Raw genomic sequence first — 19,697 nt, 5'->3', positions numbered from 1 at the left:
AAAGGAAAACAAGGGATGGGGAAGCAAGAGCATGAGAACTGGTGCCAAGTAGATTTTTAACTAATTATGTTTGATCTTTCACTCATTCATTTATCCCCTGCTTCTTAAAAGTAGTGACTACATACAAAGAACACACATTCAATAGACTTATTAACAAGGAAATATTTGAAAAATAAAGGAAACATACTAACCGTGAAAGCTAACAAGACATTTAGGAATATCCTAACAGGCAGAGCAAAAAGGGAAGAAACATGAGTTTTATGAGTTGTTCTGATCTGAAAGGAGTTGGCATAAAAAGTTTTTTAAGCAAAAATGGCTCGGATGTGCTTTCCCTCTGTTCCAGAGTAGAGATGCGCCAGGTGGTGAAAATATCTCTGTGGACCACAATATTTCAAGCTAAGAAAATTTAAGAGACAGAGGCATACATATCCATCATAATATTCCTTGGATTTTCTCTCTTTGCAAACAATAGTATTTTCATTGTTCACTGTTTCTTTCCATGCCAAAGTATTTTCTTGAAATAGCCCCACTGTCCCCCAACCTTCCTTGATAATATTTAATGATATCTCATTAACTTCAAAATTGACACATGTTGCCAAAGAACTTAAGATTTGGGTTTCAGGCAAGTAATAAATGAACTATTATTTAAGGGACTTCCCAAAAGCAGATACCACCTGGCCCTGTTGCTGTTTTACATAGCTTTATGCATTTAACTAGCAGTAGTGTGAAGTATGTGGGGCTATTGTTTGAGGACTCAGAGGACCTCAGCTGCATGGCATAAAATTGCCACCTTTGAATGGACAGATAAACAGGGACAGATACCACCTGGGTCTGGAAATAATATGGAAACGGACTGGTATAGTCAGGACACTATAGAGAAAGAACACTTCCCAACTTCTAGTGGAGGAGATATTCTGGGTCCCCTAGCAAAGGCCTTATAGTGGGTATTAGCACAGAGTTGCAAATGTTAAAGCAGATGAGAAACGTATTCTCTCGGACCTCTGCAAGTGTCCTGCTTCCCTGCACATCCAGCCATGCATATATAAGCCTGAAGCTGCTTAACTGCAAGTTAAATTGGGTCTATTTGGGGGGCTTCTCAGGGAAGGCAAATGGCCTTCCTCAGTTTTGATGATAAACATTTCAAAAATATAATTTCACAAAATGATGTCAGAATAATACTCATCTCACTAAACTCAGGTGTGAACCTAAGGTTCATTGGTCACCCTCAGCCTATCTGGGCTGACACAACAGGACTATGCAATGTTATCCACTTCAGTTCTAAAACGAAAGACATTTCAGGGAATTATTCTAACAGACCTCAAACTAACTATAGAGAGTGTCCTTTAAGCCACCCCTGGCCCGGATTAGTATCTTTTCAATGACAAACACTTTCCTAATGGAAGTGTGACCAGCCGTGGAGCAGATTAAACAACTTGGAGCCATGCCCTGAAGCTGTGCACAGTGTATGGAGAGCCAGGAATCTCAATTCTGATCTAAATAGAGATCACCTGGGCAATGATGAAGAGGAAGAAATTAGACAATTATTAAAAAACAACTCTTCACAAGGATTGTGATGCTCTTATACTTATATCCACAAAAATAAGCCTGCTGTGGTCTTATTAAGTTAGGTGCTAGGAAGGATGCAGAGAATTCACCCTCTCCATGGGATCTTCCTGACCCAGGGATCAAAGCTGGGTCTCTAGCATTGTAGGCAGATTCTTTACCATCTGAGCCACTAGAGAAGCCCTTATAATTAATTGTAAAATTATATGGTCAAAACTGTAAGTTTGTAGGTAATTAGGGAGGAGAGTAATCAGAGAGAAATTGAGAACAGTCAGACCAGATTGCATGGGAGTGATTAGACTTGAAGGATGGAAAGGTTATGGAGTTTATAGATATAAAAATGAATATTAGTAATAGGGAAGATTATATGATTACTTCATATTCATCACTCTTGTAAGATCTTCACATTTTCTAACTGATTTTATCCTCAAAACAACCCATCAGGTGGGAATTTTGGTAATCTCTGCTTGATGGACAAAAACTGAGGTACATAGATGTTTGATAAATTGCCTCTGGTTATCTAGCTATTAACTGGTAGATTTCTTCTTCCAGAAAGTGTTCATCAATATCCTTACTAAGAACTGTGTACATGTTTAATATTTTTGAAATATTAAACAACAGGAATATTGCTTTCTTTATTGCCCAATAAAGTCTTGCTGCAAAAATGGTACTATAAAAGCCATATTTTTATGTATTGAATGCCAACTGTGTATCATTTCACTTTCAGAAATCCTTTATAGGTAGCAAATGAGGGGAAATAGATCAAGTAGCACAGCCATGTGTGAAAGAGCCCATGTTCTTTTTATTCCCTCAAAGGCCTCTGTCAGTTGTATATTAATTGTAGGTAATTTGTGAAAGGCTTAAATTAAGGTGTCAGTGGTGATCATTATTCAGATAATTGCCTCATTTTCTACTTCACCGTGTACTAATAGATACACACCTGGTATAAAGCCCATAATTTTTCATTTTTTTTGTTGGAGTATAATTGCTTTACAATATTGTGTTAGTTTCTACTGAACAATGAAGTGAATTGGCTGTATGTAAACACATATCCCCTTCCTTTTGGGTCTCCCCACCATGGATAAAGAAATGTGGAATATACACTATGGACTATTCAGTTCGGTTCAGTCACTCAGTCGTGTCTGGCTCTTTGTGACCCCATGAACCGCAGCATGCCAGGTCTCTCTGTCCATCACCAGTTCCCGGAGTTCACCCAAACCCATGTCCATTGAGTCAGTGATGCCATCCAACCATCTCATCCTCTGTCATCCCTTTCTCCTCCTGCCCTCAGTCTTTCCCAGCATCAGGGTTTTTTCAAATGAGTCAGCTCTTCACATCAGGTGGCCAAAGTTACTTATCCATAAAAAGGAATGAAACTGGGTCATTTGTAGAGATGTGGATGTGCGTAGAGTCTGGCATAGAGAATGAAGTAAGTCAGAAAGAGAAAAACAAGTATTGTACATTAATGTATACATGCAGAATCTAGAAAAATGGTACAGATGAGTATAATTTTTAAATTTAGTTTGTGTGTACAGGGGAAATAAGATTTTACTCCACACCATTGTATCTTAAGGTTCATCACCTATCTGTACAAAAGAGAGAGATCTAGGGTGATGGTCATTAAAGAGGTCACCTGAGTGTATCAGTCATCAGTGCATTTCCATGCTGCGAGGTGGAAGCTGTGGCAACTTCCAGTATTGCTGCAAGGTATCGGGTCACAGACAGAGCCAGAGCTTGAGAGTCAGAAAGGCAGGGATACTTGAAGAGCTGGAGCTGGTTTGCACTCTGCTCAGCTGCTGGGGTCTGGATGTTTGCAGTTTCCTGTTCCTGGTTGCATTGAAAGCACAACCCTGCTTTGCAGGCCTGTATTTTTGACTAGAGCCTGGTTTCTGCCTGGCAAAAGAGAACAAGAACAAAGTAATTGTCACTAATCGAAGCTTTTCCTTTTCCCTGCAGTTAACATGAATTGTTCAAACCAGACTGGGGTGATGCTTTCAACAGAGCATTTATCAGAGTCTAGATCTTAGGACACTAATGCTGGGATATTTTTCAGCAGAGGGTTTACTCGTAAATATATTTGGGAAATTCTACATTACATAGATTCAAGGTGGCTTATGAACGGCAGGTCTTTTCAGAGCCTTTATGTTGAGAGTGTCCAGAATTTATCTGGCTTTAAACCCTTTTCCCCTCTAACCATCCTGTGGAATTTGGCACTTTGCAGAATATACTAACTGAAAACTCAAGAATGAATATAACCCTCCTCTAATGTTTCTGGACTTTGGCCACCTCATGCGAAGAGTTGACTCATTGGAAAAGACCCTGATACTGGGAGGGATTGAGGGCAGGAGGAGAAGGGGACAACAGAGGATAAGATGGTTGGATGGCATCACCGACTCAATGAACATGAGTTTGGGTGAACTCCGGGAACTGGTGATGGACAGGGAGGCCTGGCGTGCTGCGATTCATGGGGTCACCAAGAGTCGGACACGACTGAGTGACTGAAATGAACTGAATGTTTCTGGAAAACCTATTTGTTCAGTATCATTGAATAATGTGTTCAAAATAGGGAGGGTTTTTTTTCCTTTAGTTCTGCAATGAAACATTTTTGGACATAATTGTTCTTTAAGTACCAGCAATTTTTATATTATTATTCATTTCTATTATTAATTAATGTTGTTATAAGACAATCATTTGACTTTATGTCTCTTGCATTATTCTTCTCCTGTGATTATTAACAATGTATTGAGTAATCTTACGTTAACTGTCATGTATTGAGTAATCTTCTAAAGGCTTATTGGGGCATAGCTGTTTTGTCCCAAAGCTAAATTGTCCCAGTCCTTATGTTTTGACACCTTTTTCTCCTTTGAATAAGTGTATTTTATGTCTTTCTTGTATTATAACCTAACCAGTAATTTTTTTAATGATATCTAGAAGATTGCTTTCTTTTCTACTGTGTTAAATGAAGACTTGGTAGTTCAATGTCTCTGGCTACAGCAACTCAGAAGCAGTAATTAGAAGCCAGCTGCCTCTTTAGGCTCTGGGGATATAAAGAAGGATGATACAGGTCTCCAGGGGTGCTCCAGGACGATTCTGTGCTGTGTGAGTCAGCCCAATGGCAGTTCTGCAAAAATGAAGCAAGTTGGATGGGAGCTGTGAGAAGGGCTTTCTTGGAGGCAGAGATGGGGTTATGCAGTGACTGTACAAGAGAGTAACAGTTGTGTGATATGCAGAGAAAATGACTGACTTTTTCCCCCTAAAAAAGTGCAATTGTGGGTTTTCTGTAAGGTCTTCTCCTTCAATGTGATCTTGGCATATTTAGAAAGATCAAGCAACAATAGAAGCCCTTTGATTTTTCTGGCACAGGATCTTGAAGCTAACACCATGCAAAATCCTCTTGATGAGTTTTAAATGACTTTTTTTTTTTTTTCCTGTCTTCTTGAAGAGTTAGTGCCAAATGAGTGACGATCGAATGACTAAGGGGGAAAGTGTTTCTAAAAATAGTTTCTAACATTACTTCCTGTGAACTCCGGAAGCTGAGTTTCATGGCGCTTAGGAGAGAGGTTCTGGAAGTGTGACCCTTAGACCAGCAGTTTAATCAGCATCAGCTGGGAAGTTGTGAGAAATGAAATTTTTTTACCCCACCACGGACCTACTGAATAGGCAAACCTGGGAGTGGGCATGGTGATCTATTTTTTAATGCTCCCTCTTTAGTGGATTCTGATGTTCACTCAAGTTTGAAAACCAGTTTGTCTTTGGTTTCACTGAAAGGCTTCAGAGGGTGTCCATGAATGCCCTGAACCCATGTGCAAGTTTGTGTATATGTGTGTTCATGCCTCTTTTGGAGGAAGCAGAACCGCATTTTCACTGAGGGTCTCGTAATAACACTGACTCCAACAATGTAAAAACCACTGTTGAAACATCAGGATCCAGCCTCAGTGTTCCCAGTCCGACTTTCCACCTGAAGATCTACAATTCAGTCTCCGGGGGAGTCACCTGCCCTCCTTTCTCAGTTTCTGAGCACTGTGTGGAATTGAATTCCATGTAGTTGTCAGCTTCTTGCTTCTTGAAGTGCAGTGTGAGCAATTGTTTCATTACAGAAATATGTGATTTGAATGTCTTAGAGCCAAAGATCTTATCTATGCTGCAACATAGACATCAGCATGTACCACTTCTTTAAAATGAATGTTGAATAGTTTTAGTCTGGGGCTATTCATGCCACTGTGAAATATCTATCTGTGGGTTTACGAGCAGAGAATTTTAACTATTGTACCCAAACCCACTAAAGTACTGTCAGCATACGCTTATTCAAAGAGCATGTATTGAGAGGGTCTGCTCTATGCCAGTCCTCATGTTAAGTCTTAGGCACAGCATCAGGAATGAGGAGAGAGGAGGTGGGCAGGGCAATTAAATACATAAATTTAAAAAAAATTAAGGAAACAACAAAAGCTTTATTTCTTTTAAAAGTCCTCTGTAGGTATGGATACATATCTTCTGTGACATCATTCAGCAGTACAAACTGACTCTCTACACATGATGAAGGTGTGCCATCTAGATCATGGGAATTCATTGATATAGCAGGGAAAAGCACTGGAGGGAGTCTTGCTAAAATTATTTGACCTGAAAGTGACACATTATGTTTGCTTACAAGCTGTTGGCTGGAAATAGATATACAGTCCAGTCTGAATTCATGAGTTCGGGGAAGTATAATCTGTGTGTTCAGAAGTAGTAGTAAACCCTACATCTCTATCACATTTCCATACAATAAAAAGCTGTTTATCATAGACAGAAAGATAGAGTGACTGAAGAAAAATGGAACTCCTGTTAGGGTTGCAGCATGTGGAGATAGCAATATATGTGGGAATTTTCACAGAAAATGTGATCTTTTTCACTGGATCTTAGGATGAGAAGGAAGTTTTCCAGGCAAAGTAGATATTAAGGTAAGTATTCCAGGCAGGGATACTAGTCAGATGGGGAACAGGATCATGGAAGAGATCTAATTCTGTTCAAAAGGATGGTGAGATTTTCAATATGGATGAAGTCCATGATATATATATATGGGCATGTTATAGGTGAGGAAAGGCAAGAGAGGAGCCCTGGAAACAGGTGGAGACCAGAGTATGAAGGGGCTTGTATTCTAACCTAAGGGGTTGAAAGTTTTGAATTCTATTTCATAAATATTAGTGTCTCTAACAGTTGTCTCTAAAACACTTATTTTGTGGTGAAAACTCTGATACTTTTTAGTAGCTCTTTTTAATATAAAATATAGCTATGTAAATAGCATATCCCACAGTTTCAAACTCTCTATCATACATGTATCATTGTGATTATCTGCACCTGTGCAATTTTGCTCCTCCTGTTCCTTTTGCTTGGAATGTTTGCTGAAAAAGCGAGGCCATCAAAAGCAGCTGATTTTTTGATCATGATCATTACCAAGCAGCTCCTGTGTGCTAACATTTGTCCTGTAGTTCTCAAAACAACTCTCCAGGTTTGGTATGATGTCTCATTTTATAGAAGGAGAATGTGAAGAACAGAGGTCTGTTCTCTGCCACAATGAGTAATAATTTCTCAGCTGAGAAATTGATATGACTTATTAAAGCAGTTAGTTTTGGGATTCATATAAATAAAATATAGATTCAAATTCAGTTTTCTGCCAATTCCTAGATATATTACCTTGAAGCAACTCAAACTGGGACATTTTCCTACTAAAAAGCCCTTGAGATATTGAGAGAGTGGTGTGATCTAGTAATCTAATTTCTCTTTGAAAAGACCTAGGCAGGGAAAACGGAAACTTGCTACTGTAATTGTCCAAGCAGTAGAAATGGAAACGAGTGAATCAGTTACATTAAGGGTGGACAGTGAGCATTCAATCTACTTCAATTAGTTGCAATGTTTTTTAAAGATGGATCTTGCTTTTGTTGTTTTAGTATTACCTTTTACATGTAGTGTGTGCATGCTCAGTCACTAAGTCATGTACAACTCTTGCGACCTTTTGGACGATAGCTCCCCTGGCTCCTCTGTCCATGAGATTTTCCAGCCAAGAATACTGGAGTGGGTTGCCATTTCCTTCTCCCTACCCATGGATCATACCCATGTCTCCTGCATTGGCAGGCAGATTCTTTAGCACTAAGCTACCTGGGAAGCCTTTACATATAATGAGCACCAGTTAATATTTGGAGGGTCTATGTACTGGCTGCTATGTTGGAGATTTTCCATTAGGTCTTTGCAGAAAGTTCATTGTCTGTGGACCTGGGAGCCTGCCATTGTGTGATAATGAGGAATGAGCCTGACTTGAAGTCAAGATGCCTCTATTTGTGTCCAAACTCAGAAATTTACTAGCTATAAGCTCTAGCCATGTTCCTATATTTCTTATAGTGAGGTACAGGTATTGCTGAAAGAGTACACAAAGCTAGAAGAAGAATCTTACTTTAACCATGGTTTGAGGGCAAAATGATTTTTTTCTGTCATAACAGTTCAGTTCGGTTCAGTTGCTCAGTCGTGTCTGACTCTTTGCGACCCCATGAATCACAGCACGCCAGGCATCCCTGTCCATCACCAACTCCAGGAGTTCACTCATACTCATGTCCATCGAGTCAGTGATGCCATCCAGCCATCTCATCCTCTGTCATCCCCTTCTCCTCCTGCCATAACAATCTTGACTAAATGGCAGGATTGAAAAAATAGCAGGAAAAACAGTTTTTAAAACAGAAAACATCAAGACTCAAATACATTTCACACCCATATTTTCCCCTTTATGTATGGCCAAGATTCAGAGAAGTGAATGTTCATTCTTTCCTATCATGGAGATAAACTTGGTAGAAACATTTAGGAATAATCATTTGACCCTCTGCTTGGTTCTTTTGAGGAAAAGTGATGGTAGTGCTAAGTTCTTTGAAAGGACAAAGTAGATCCTGATTTGAAAGGATTCTGAAAAATCTAAGGAGTAAATGTATAAGAATATGATAAATTATTGTTATTATATATAATAAAGGGCTTCCCTGGTGGCTCAATGGTAAAGAATCTACCTGCCAATGCAGGAGATGTAGGTTCGATCCCTGGGTTGAAAAGATCCCCTGGAGGAGATGGAAACCCACTCCAGTAGTCTTGCCTAGGAAATCCCATGAACAGAGGGGCCTGTTAGGGTACAGTCCATGGGGGCATAAAAGAGTTGGATATGACTTAGCGACTCAACAATGACATATGATAAAATATTATCATTATACATAATAAAAAGATAGAAATCTGTTTCACAAAGACATGTTAATCATGACAATAAAATGAGTCATGTTTGAAATACCAAAGTATCTGCAGGTCCCTAAAAAAGATACATGTAAAGAATTATTCACTGTTTGACTGTTCCATTAAAATGTAACCTTCCCACAGGCAGGAATTTTGTCTGTTTTGTTTGCAGTAGTATTCCTAATACCTAGAATAGTGTGCAGCATATCATATGTACTCAATAAATATCTGTTGAATAAGTGAATTCATAAAAAGACTCTCCGAGAAACCATGTCTATTATTAATGAGGACATTGACCCCTACCTAACTGCTGCTTACTCTGAGGAGCTGAGCTGGACCACAAATGAACTGTAAAAATTCCTTTTGTTTATACTCAAGCAGCCTGAGCCATGTCAAAGATAAATAAAATCAGACTCTAGTTAAAGTAGCAAGGACAGATTTTAATCAGTAATAAACTATAGCAGTAGAGAAGGGGGTCCACCATGAATTGAACTCAACTTTGATTTTTGCAGAGGGGATTGAGCATTCTAAAAGGAAAATGAACAAGTCTGAAGAAGAAAAGTAGGGGCTTGAGGAGAATCAAGGAAGTAGAAGTTTATACAAAACAGAAAGAGGGTGTTGATCCATATAAATCCCATCTGGGTCTGTTCACCAGCTCTTACTGCAGTTAGGTCTCTATTTACCTAGAGAGACTAGGAGGGGAGACGGGGGCCTATCTTCATGCAGATGTTGGCTGGGACAACTGGAAAATTCTTTTGGCAGTCTTGTGCTTCCCCATGAGGGAACTTAAAGGGGCTAGAGTCCTTACTTTAGGGATGCTACCTTGAGCTGTTAGAATCTATGCTAGAGTTTATAAATTTTTTTTAACATGGCAGGACAAAATTATTTGTGCTGAGTCAGCAGTTTATAGGCCCAGGTTGAGGGCTAGTCAAGAAAAGGGCTCTAGTCAGAGGAGCCTGACTAGAGTTTGCTCAAGGAGAGACTCTGTGTGGCTTCCTTTGCTTTTTATCCGGAAACTATTTGAGGTCTTTGTGCAGGTTGGAAAAGAATTTTCAGATACAAGGCAGATCGAGAGGAGAATAAAGTTTATTAGAGTGGGAGACGCTGTGAAAAGAGTGGGCTGGCTCAGGGGAGAGCTGACCCCTTTTGCAGGCAGCAGCAGCCAATCTTTATAGCCTCAAGACAGAGAAAATTCCTTCTGGAAGTGTAGCATTAGGTAACTGGTTAGGTGGGTATTTTACCTAATGTGGGGTCAGGGAACCGGCTGGTTTAGCTCCAGAGGCTTGTGGCCTTGCCATGGGGCTTGGTCAGTTAGTTTCAGATATTTTTGTCCAGTGACCTTGTTATAGGGCTCCACAGAAACCAACTTAGTTTTGGCTTTTATGGTTTTGCCTCCTGTAAGGTTAAAAAAAAAAAAAAGAAAAACACAGAACGACAAATTCAAAATAAACAGAACTTGCCTCTCAAAAGTCTAGGGCAGGATGGGTTCAAGTTGCCTACTCTTTGCTTTATTTTTCCCTTGACTCTCCCAAAAGCCCTCTAGGTCTTTCCAGAGAATATCCCTTCAAAACAGGAAGCCCAATCTATTTTTACCAATACGTTTATTAGGAGAAGAAATATGAAGAGAGAAAGAAGATGCAAGAGAAGGACTCATCCAAGAAATGACACCATAACATCACATTAAGATTTGTTTATAGTGTGTTAGTCTTCTCTGTGGATATTGCTCTTCTTGGCATGGTGGCCCAGGTTGTTGTCCTAGGTCAGTGTTGTAACTCTCCCTTCACTGCAACAAAGCTTTTAGAAAAGCTTTCACCCCTCCCTGGAAGTCATGCATGCATGCTCAGTTGTGTCCCACTTTTTGCGACACCATGGACTGTAGCCTGCCAGGCTCCTATGTCCATGGGATTTTCCAGGCAAGAATACTGGAGTGGGTTGCCATTTCCCTCTCCAGGGGATCTTCCCGACGCAGGGATAGAAGCCATGTCTCTTACATCTCCTGCTACCTCTGAGCCACCAGGGAAGACTTCCTAGAAGGCAGGGTCCATAATAAAGAGAGGAGTGAAAGGAGAAGTAAGAGACATGGATGGTCTTTGAATTCTTAGGGGCCATAGCCTGAGTCTCTTATTTAGATGAAACCTTATTTGGTGAGAACTGTACTATTGATGATGAGTTTTGGCCATTGATTTCTTTGTAAGTTGCAGGATGCTTCTGATGGTAAATGAAATTACTTTGTAACCTCTCGGTGCCTAAGGCTTTTTCTTGGCATAGAAGAGATAAGAAATTATTTCTCATCTGTCAGCTTTCTTGAGAATGATTTGTTAAAGTGGAGTTAGTTTTGGGTTTCACCCTGGCTGGATTCCCCATGCATATTTGTCACTAAGGGTAACCTTGCCAATGAAGCAGGAAAACCATGCTGTTCCCTTCATTATTTTTCTCTTCAGCACCTGCTTGCAAATGTTCATTAGGAGAGGCAAGGGGTATTTCAATAAACAGTAAATGTCCAAGAAAATGATTTAATTCTAAGAAATCCTTTTTTTAATCCTGAAACTGGGTTCTTCCATTCATTTCATCCTGCTCTCCATCTGTCACCAGTCATATTCTAACACTGGAGTTACAAGCTCAGTCCTATGAAGGTGAAAAGTAATCATATAAAGATGAAATGGGTAAGAGCACAGAAAGTATTTTACACAAACCCTATACTTTATTAAAGAGAAAACTGAGGCCCCCAAAGGACAAGGGTTGTTTGATCAGATTCAAAGGTAACACCTGTGTATGCACATTTAAGTAGAGGAGAGACAGTCTAAAAGGTGCTGTGGAAAACACAAAGATAAGTAAGACCAGAATATTACTCCTGAATGAATAAGGAAGATAGAAAAGTATGTTCCCAGCTAATCATACAAGGTAACATAAAGGACATACAGGTAACAGCAAAGTCAAGGGCATGCAGTTTATTCTTTTCGGTTGAGGGTGAAATTTTGTTAAGGAGATTAAGCCACACAATGAATATAACAATAGAATGTATACAGACCAGTGTTAGGCGTTTTAGTAATCTGTAAAAACATCACTGTTCTGCTGTTGGCATCAAATGCCGCTCTAGCACAACCCTCCCTCCCACCTAGAAGCAGATGTGTAAAAACATATAAATCTAGGGTTGTCAGCATCAATACTGTAGCCTCTCATTGCAGTAAAATTCTCTTTGGTTAGTAAGTATTTCAATAGTTATAGATTTTTTATTTATTCTCCCCACTGGTCAGAATTGTATTGATTTTAAACAGATGTAATCACTAGTTAAAGAAGCGTGATTTGTTCATGGTTAATTTAGAAGGTTACTCTGCTTGTATTCCACTCGTTTTCCTACCTAGAAGGAACTGTTTTCTTCATATGCAGTAGAACACCCAAATTTGTACACTCTGTAAAAAATAAAATGTAGTCAGTAACCATGGGAGTTTATAGAGTGTCAGAAAACTATATTCTTTTGATATTAGTCACCTAATACAACACATTTTTGATTAGGGCTCAGAAAGAACTTGGAGTGCTAGCATTTCTGGGTTTGGCTGGCTAAAGTAGTGATCAAATCCATGAGAATATATGTGAGAGTTCAGAATTCAAGTAGAAATCCCTCAGTAAACAGATGACTTTGTGAGCTGGCTGCATAGGAAGAGCTCAGGTTTATTAGGCTAGTGGAATCCATGAGATAAACTCCAGGAGAGAAAAAAAAAATAATACAAACAAGAACAATAGCAGCTAGTCATTTCTGAACAATTACTAAATGGTAAGCATTGCATTACCTTCTTACTCAAATTACCAGTTATCCCAGGGTGTATTTTTTTACCCACACTTTTCAAATGATGAGACCAAGGCTCAGAGATGTTAGATAAATTTTCCAGGTGTTGGGTAAATAAATTGTAGGGATGGGAGTGGGGTGCAGTTGGCTTATATGTCCCCGTTTGCCTAGAACTTTCCCAGTTTTATCACCAAAAGTCACCTATCTCAGAGACACCATCCACTCCCAGTCCCAGGCAAACTGGGAACAACAGCTCATGTTAACTTGCACGCACTGATGCAGAATTTCAACACTTAAGCTTTAAATTGATATCTTATACTGCTTCCACTGAGGAGAAAGAGAACCAAAGACCAGAGATGGAACTTTGGAAAATGGTAATAACTTTAAAACTGGGAAAAGACTATAAGGTTTATACTTACAGACCTATGTCTGTATCCTTTGCCCATTTTATCCCCAGTCTCTAATACTGCATCTAGGATGGAGAAGACGCTCAACGAATATGTGTAATTATTTGAATGATTAACGACTGATTATTAGTGATTGGATGAATGAAGAGGTAAGAGGATGAATAAGGCAACATCATATCCCACAAGGATCAGGAGAGAGCTCAAATTAAAATCATCAATAACAATATTTAAGTAAAGAGCAATGCTTTTGCAAACTAATGGTCGTGGGAACCTTCAGGTTTAGGCTTTGAAGAGGGTCACATGGAAGCTTGCTGCTGGTTGTAAACACCAGGAACAAGACCTGGATTTAAAAGAGTGAGTCATCACAAGATGTTCTTTTCTTCTCCTCATAGAGTCAGCTCAGTTAAAGGAAAAGAGGGAGCCTAATTAGAGAATAACGCAATTACACACTGAGCAATAAAAAATACCACAGTGACAGTTTATTTTTTCCCCATCTCAAGAAAAGTTAGAGACTGGAACTATAAAGATTGAAGAGTTAACGCTGGAGGGACATCGGAACTTCTTAAGAGACACACGATAGCATCTCAAATAGGCAAAATTGTAGCTCAACGATATCTTCTTTCTGTCTTTACATTTCAGGATGAACACCTCATGTTTCATTCAATTGAGATGAGTTTGAGCCCATTGCTATGCTTGTGTTATCTCTTCTGATGTGTCCCGAGTATGTCAGTGCCACTCTTAATATTCTGAGCTCTATGGGGAACATGTTTTCAAAGTATGATGTGACTGGCACACACCGAACATGGCAGTCACTTCCCTTGTCTGGGCCTGAAACTTCCTATGCTTAAATCTCATTAGCCTTATATTTTGCAAGCCATCTCAGACCTCAGATTTCCTCAGTTTTCTTTCCTTATTTTGCTGATGTGCAGTGTTTACATTTTCCCCTGTAGCGTTCTCTCTGCCACTGCAAGAGAAGCAATGTTGCTTGAGCTCTGGGAGAGGCTTCTGCGCTCTATCTTGTCTATCACTAATAAGCCCTCAAGCTCTGTTCTCATTTCCAAACTGCTAATGTCTGGTAACGATTTCCAAGTCAGAACACTCAGCTGGATATTCAAACCCCAGGTTAAATTTTGTTTTCTGACACATCACCTGTTTGGAGTTTGAAAGTAAGTCAAAATGTGTTGCAGAAGTTATTCAAGGAAGAAGACAGGGTAATGACAAAGGTCATTCCTCTGACTTAATGCTACCAAACCATTGGAAAAAAATATTTCCCTTGATCTCTGAAATCAACTTCTAGAAGTTTCAGCTCCTAAAGCAGGTACCATTATAGTTCTTATACTATTAAAACTTCCACAGAGCCTTTTTTTTTTTTTTTTTTTGGAAAGCTAGGAAAATTGTTTGGGGCTAGTTTAGTATTGGTTTGATTGCTACTGATATAAACGTCTCTGAATAGTTTTTTTTTTTTTTTTCAAGTGCAAGTAACATAAGAACTTCAAATTAAAGAACAAAGCAGACTGTCTAGGCATAACTAGATTTTTTAAAGCAAAATTGAGTACAATAATAACAACTTTCAGAAATTGTGAAACTGTCAGTGCAGGAAAATTAGCTCTAATGTAAGCTTAGCCATGGGATTTTATTGAAAATGTTCTCATACTAGCATTCAGTTCAGTTCAGTTCAGTTGCTCAGTTATGTTTGACTCTTTGCAATCCCATGAACCGCAGCACTTCAGGCCTCCCTGTCCATCACCAACTCCCAGAGTCCACCCAAACCCATGTCCATCGAGTCAGTGATGCCATCCAACCATCTCATCCTCTGTTGTCCCCTTCTCCTCCTGCCCTCAATCTTTCCCAGCATCAGGGTCTTTTCAAATGAGTCAGCTCTTTGCATCAGGTGGCCAAAGTATTGGAGTTTCAGCTTGGAGCATTTTAAATAATGAATTTACAGGGAGAAACAAAAGGCAACCGCAGACAGACATTACTTAGAATGAGAAAAAAAACACAAGTACATTTTAATGATTATAGATTTGTGTATGGAATATTTTGCCTGATTTTCGTTTCATTGCCTCTTTGTCCTTGGAGGCCTGTCTGATGATTTGGGTAAGTATCATGGGTGACTGTCTTTGTGTTTGCTCAGCAGAGAACAACAGTTGCAATATGTAAATAGGGTGCCTCTTTCCTCTGGATGCCTTGGGATATGTATAATAGATTAAGTTGGCTTTGTGCAGAGCAAACAGGTCTGTATTACCAAGAATATGAATAATGTCAGTTTCCATAATTGCTAACATCTGGCTTTCCATAAATCTGTTAAATTGCATGGAAGCAGAATTAGATTTCTGTGTCATAAGTAAAGCAATTACATGGAACTCTGTAGGCAATATGGTCCTATATTCAACTGTGAAATCCTTTCATTCTGGAGCAGTGAAAGCAAATCCAGGTTTGGCACCCTGCTTTTATTGTTAAGCCCTAGGTGTGTTCATCTTTTTGCTCAGGTTTCTTAATTTATGAGAGGAAAACACTGCCAATATGTTTGTAACTTTCTTAAATGCAAAATAACCAAATGTTAAAAAAGCATGTTCTAGCCGGGGATTAATTGCCAATTTAGAGAGTATTTTTGAGGAGACCATAAGTTAAAGATCCTTTTGTTGCCATTGTAGATCTGTTGAAATTAATCTTCCAGACAGTTCCTGGGGTGATTTGTTGAAGGGTCTTTCTCTGCCATTTTTCCCTTAAGCATTTGACAGGAAACTGGGATATGGAGGGAAGAGGAAAGGTGGCTTTCCTATTTCAGTGTGGTTACTGCTTTCTGTATTATTGTATTTTGAACTCGACCCAAGAGCTTTCCCAGATGAAAAGTCAACAATAAGATGCATTCCCTGAAGAGAAGGGTTGTGGTTATGCCTCATGCTTATTGAACACCCCAAACACTAACCTTTGGCAAAGCAGTCTTTTATAGTCGTATTGGTCTGTAAAATTCCTGAATTTAGGTAAGTTAAATGGACTTCCCAGGTGGTGCAGTGGTAAAGAATTCGACTGCCAATGTAGGAGATGCAAATTCAATCCCTGTGTTGGAAAGATCCCCTGGAGGAGGAAATGGCAACCCACTCCAGTATTCTTGCCTGGAAGTTAAATAAATACATTGCACATCCAAAGTATATTCTTTTGCACTTCCTAATAAAAAAAAGGAAAAAGATTTAGTTCTTGCCCTCAATGAGCTCACCATCTACCTATGGAGCCATGGATATATTAAACATATAACTCCCAAGAGATGAGTGCAAGGATACAGAGCAAGGTACTGCTGCTGCTGCTGCTGCTGCTGCTGCTGCTGCTAAGTCACGTCAGTCGTGTCCGACTCTGTGCAACCCCATAGATGGCAGCCCACCAGGCTCCACCATCCCTGGGATTCTCCAGGCAAGAACACTGGAGTGGGTTGCCATTTCCTTCTCCAATGCAGGAAAGTGAAAAGAGAAAGTGAAGTCACTCAGTCGTGTCCGACTCTTTGCGACCCCATGGACTGCAGCTCACCAGGCTCCTCAGTCCATGGGATTTTCCAGGCAAGAGTACTGGAGTGGGGTGCCATTGCCTTCTCCGGAGCAAGGTACAGAGAAACTAAAATACCAGTAGTGACTGTCTTGCAGAATGAGGGATGGTGATGCTTGATCTTGATTTTGAAGAATGCATGGGAGTAAAGATAGCACACAGGAAAGGGAAAATATTACCTTTTCAATTAATTTACACCCCACCCATTCCATGTACACTAAGAAACAGAGATAAGGAGGGGCAGAGAAGGGATCCCATAATTAGAAAAGGCATGTTCCAAGGCACAGGCAGAGGAAACATCATGGCCTGTTTGTGGGTCACCCATTGCTTTTGAAGAGAAAGGGGAAGGGACAGAAGGTGACAACTGAAGTGCCAAATCAAGGCTTATGTGTGTGCTAGGAGACTGAATGTTCTATTAGAAGCATCAGAGATCCACGGAGATGTGGCAAAGGAATGACATGAACAGGTTTGCTTTGTAATACAACACCCCTACCCTGTAGAGGTATTTAGAGCAATGATTCTCCTCTGGCTGAACAGAGCCCAGATGTCTAGATCCTAAATTACATCAATTAAGCCCATTTCTAGTGGTGAGCCACCACTAGAAAACATCAGTACTTTTTAAAAGCTCTCCAAATATTTATGTTTTGCCCACAATCTAAAAATCACTGAATTAGAGTGAAAAGTAGCTGGAGTCAGTATAGACCAGCTAGGAGGCTAATGCAATAGTCCTGATGAGATATATGAAAATCAGAATTGAGTTCAAAGAAACCTGAGTTTTATTTTTATGATTATATAAGTGATGAGCTAGCTAGCTATCATCAGTTTACTCTCTATCTATATCTCCAGACTTACAAACCAGATTATAAATGTGATGAGAGAAGTATAAGACACTGTTTTGTTTCTTTCAGCAAAAATATAGGAGTGAGAATAATGCAAAAAATATCACTTTAGTATTGTTCTAAGATAGCATATATCTAAACAGTAAACCATGTACTACTAACTATCATTGCAATGAGTGTTCAGAGAGGATGAATAATCACTCTAAACTGTAATGATATTGGAAGATACTTAACTGAGGAGGTAGGGCTTGAAGTTGTTCTTAATCATTTATCTTCATTAAATAAACAAATATTTTTAAGTACTTATTATGTTATATATGTTTTTACCTTCAAAAGACTATAGAGTAGGTGGATATGGTTTTAGACAGTTGATAATTGAAGGTCAGAAAGAGTAAATAATGTGGCCAAGGATGCACAGTGTAATGTACAAAATGACTGGTACATAATCACCAATTAATTGGAAGAGTTTGGTTTCAAACATGTGTGACCCGACTCCTGCATTTATTGCTACTTTTTGTTGGGAAGAATTAGAGGAAAAAGACTAGGAAGATGAGAGAGGCTTCTAGGCAGGGGCACCATTGGGTCATATGTGTTACCCAGGAGTAATGAAGAAGTAATTAAGGTCTGATGTAGTTGACTTGGAATCTAGACAGCATAATTTAGAATCATTTCCACAAATGTCAAAGGAGGAATAATTATTCATTAAGTCAGTGTTTTGACTGAGGCTACAATTGGTAGAACAAAGATAAAAAAATAAATCTTATAATGAACTAGTTTCTAGAAATAGTATTGGAATTCCCTAACATCTTCCACTTTGTACTGTGGCTATAAAGCCAAGTTTTATACCAATATAGTGCATATAGTCAATAAGGGAAGATAGGTCATTGTTTCTGATTGTTATTAAAGTCACTATAGTTTTAAAATTCTAGCAAACTAATTATACCATATTCTCTGAATTTCAACTAAAAATGCTGAAAAGGAACCATACAAGATTTTATCCTTGAAAAAGAATTGCAATGTCTAGAGGGGAAATTAGTTGAAAGTAGATAAAACCACAGACTATTCTAGTATGCTTAAAGAAGACTTTAGGAATTGAGTTGGCACAGTTTAGTGGAAAGAGCTGTAGTATACCTGTTGTAAGACCCAACGCAGTCTTTGCTCTAAGAGATACCAGCTGTGTGACCACTTAGCCATCTCTGTAACTTAGTTCTTCTTTTGTAGGCTGAAAATAACTATTTCTACCCTCCAATTATATGACATGACTTGTGGAAAAGAACTCTGAAAAACTTTGAGATATATATAGACACACATACACACTCACACATATAATAGCAGTAAAATTGATTTTATGTCTCTGAGCACATTTTTACTTTGAGTACTTAAGGGGGAAATGCCACTTATAATTACTTTTTTGTGTGCAGCTTAGTTCCATAATTCTTTAAAAAATGCCAACAATTAAGATGGATTTTAGTGTGAGGAGTTAGTTAATTTATACTGTTATTCTCACCTACGGTAGGAGTCAAGCCTACCAATTAGTAGCCTACCGCCAGTTTTTATATACTGCTGTGTTCCTCCACATCACTTTCATGAGGACAGTGTCTTTAAGTCACTGTCAACATTTATAGCACCAGTGTGCAAAAAACCCTGGTGCAGAGCAGACTTTTGGTTAAAATATGTTGAAATCAACATTGTCACCTGAAAGATATTTGAAGGGCTTGGCAGTAGATTAATCAATGGAGAAGACAAATGGCCTGATAGACAAATGGCTAATGTTTTCAAATACAAATACTTTAAAGACTGTCATAAGAAAAATCAAGCAGACTTTCCTTGAGTGATTTCAGAACTTGTACCTAAGTAGGAGTTACTAAATAATATATTTTATTTCCATTTAATGAAGACATTTCTGAAAGAGTTATTCAAAGATGGAGTTTGCTGGTTTGTGAAGGAATAGGTTCAGGAAAAGGACTCCAACAAGGGATGTATAGCTATCTGTTTGGGATGCTAAGGTCACCAGAGCTCTGAATGTCAAGGAGGGCTACTGGATTTGTTTTTCTTCCATACTTGACTGTCAATGAAAAACAGCAAAATATATGGTATCTTTCATCAGAATTCATGCCATACCTCAACTGTAGCCTCAAGATGTTTTCTTGTGTGAGCAAAATTGCTGCTAGTCATTAATGAGGTGAGTTTTTTATTAGGCAAGGCATCCTTTAAGAATTATTTCCTTTTCTTTCAATGTTGGCCCCAGGATCTGGGGGCAGTCTAATTGGCTCAGGATTGCCCTCGTTGCTCACTTGTTCCTACTCAGTGGCTCATCTATTCACAACTTTT

The 19,697-nt window shown here is 39.0% G+C and overlaps 1 protein-coding gene across 7 annotated transcripts in view; it reads left to right on the top strand.

Annotated features, from left to right (window-relative positions):
- NELL1 (neural EGFL like 1) overlaps positions 1-19,697 on the top strand; it is a 1,046,196-nt gene that overhangs the window by 987,043 nt on the left and 39,456 nt on the right. The window lies entirely within an intron of this gene.

Source organism: Bubalus bubalis, chromosome 5 (genome assembly GCF_019923935.1).
Source record: "Bubalus bubalis isolate 160015118507 breed Murrah chromosome 5, NDDB_SH_1, whole genome shotgun sequence".
Classification (NCBI taxonomy): Eukaryota; Metazoa; Chordata; class Mammalia; order Artiodactyla; family Bovidae; genus Bubalus; species Bubalus bubalis.
This window is presented reverse-complemented; position numbering and strand designations above follow the sequence as displayed.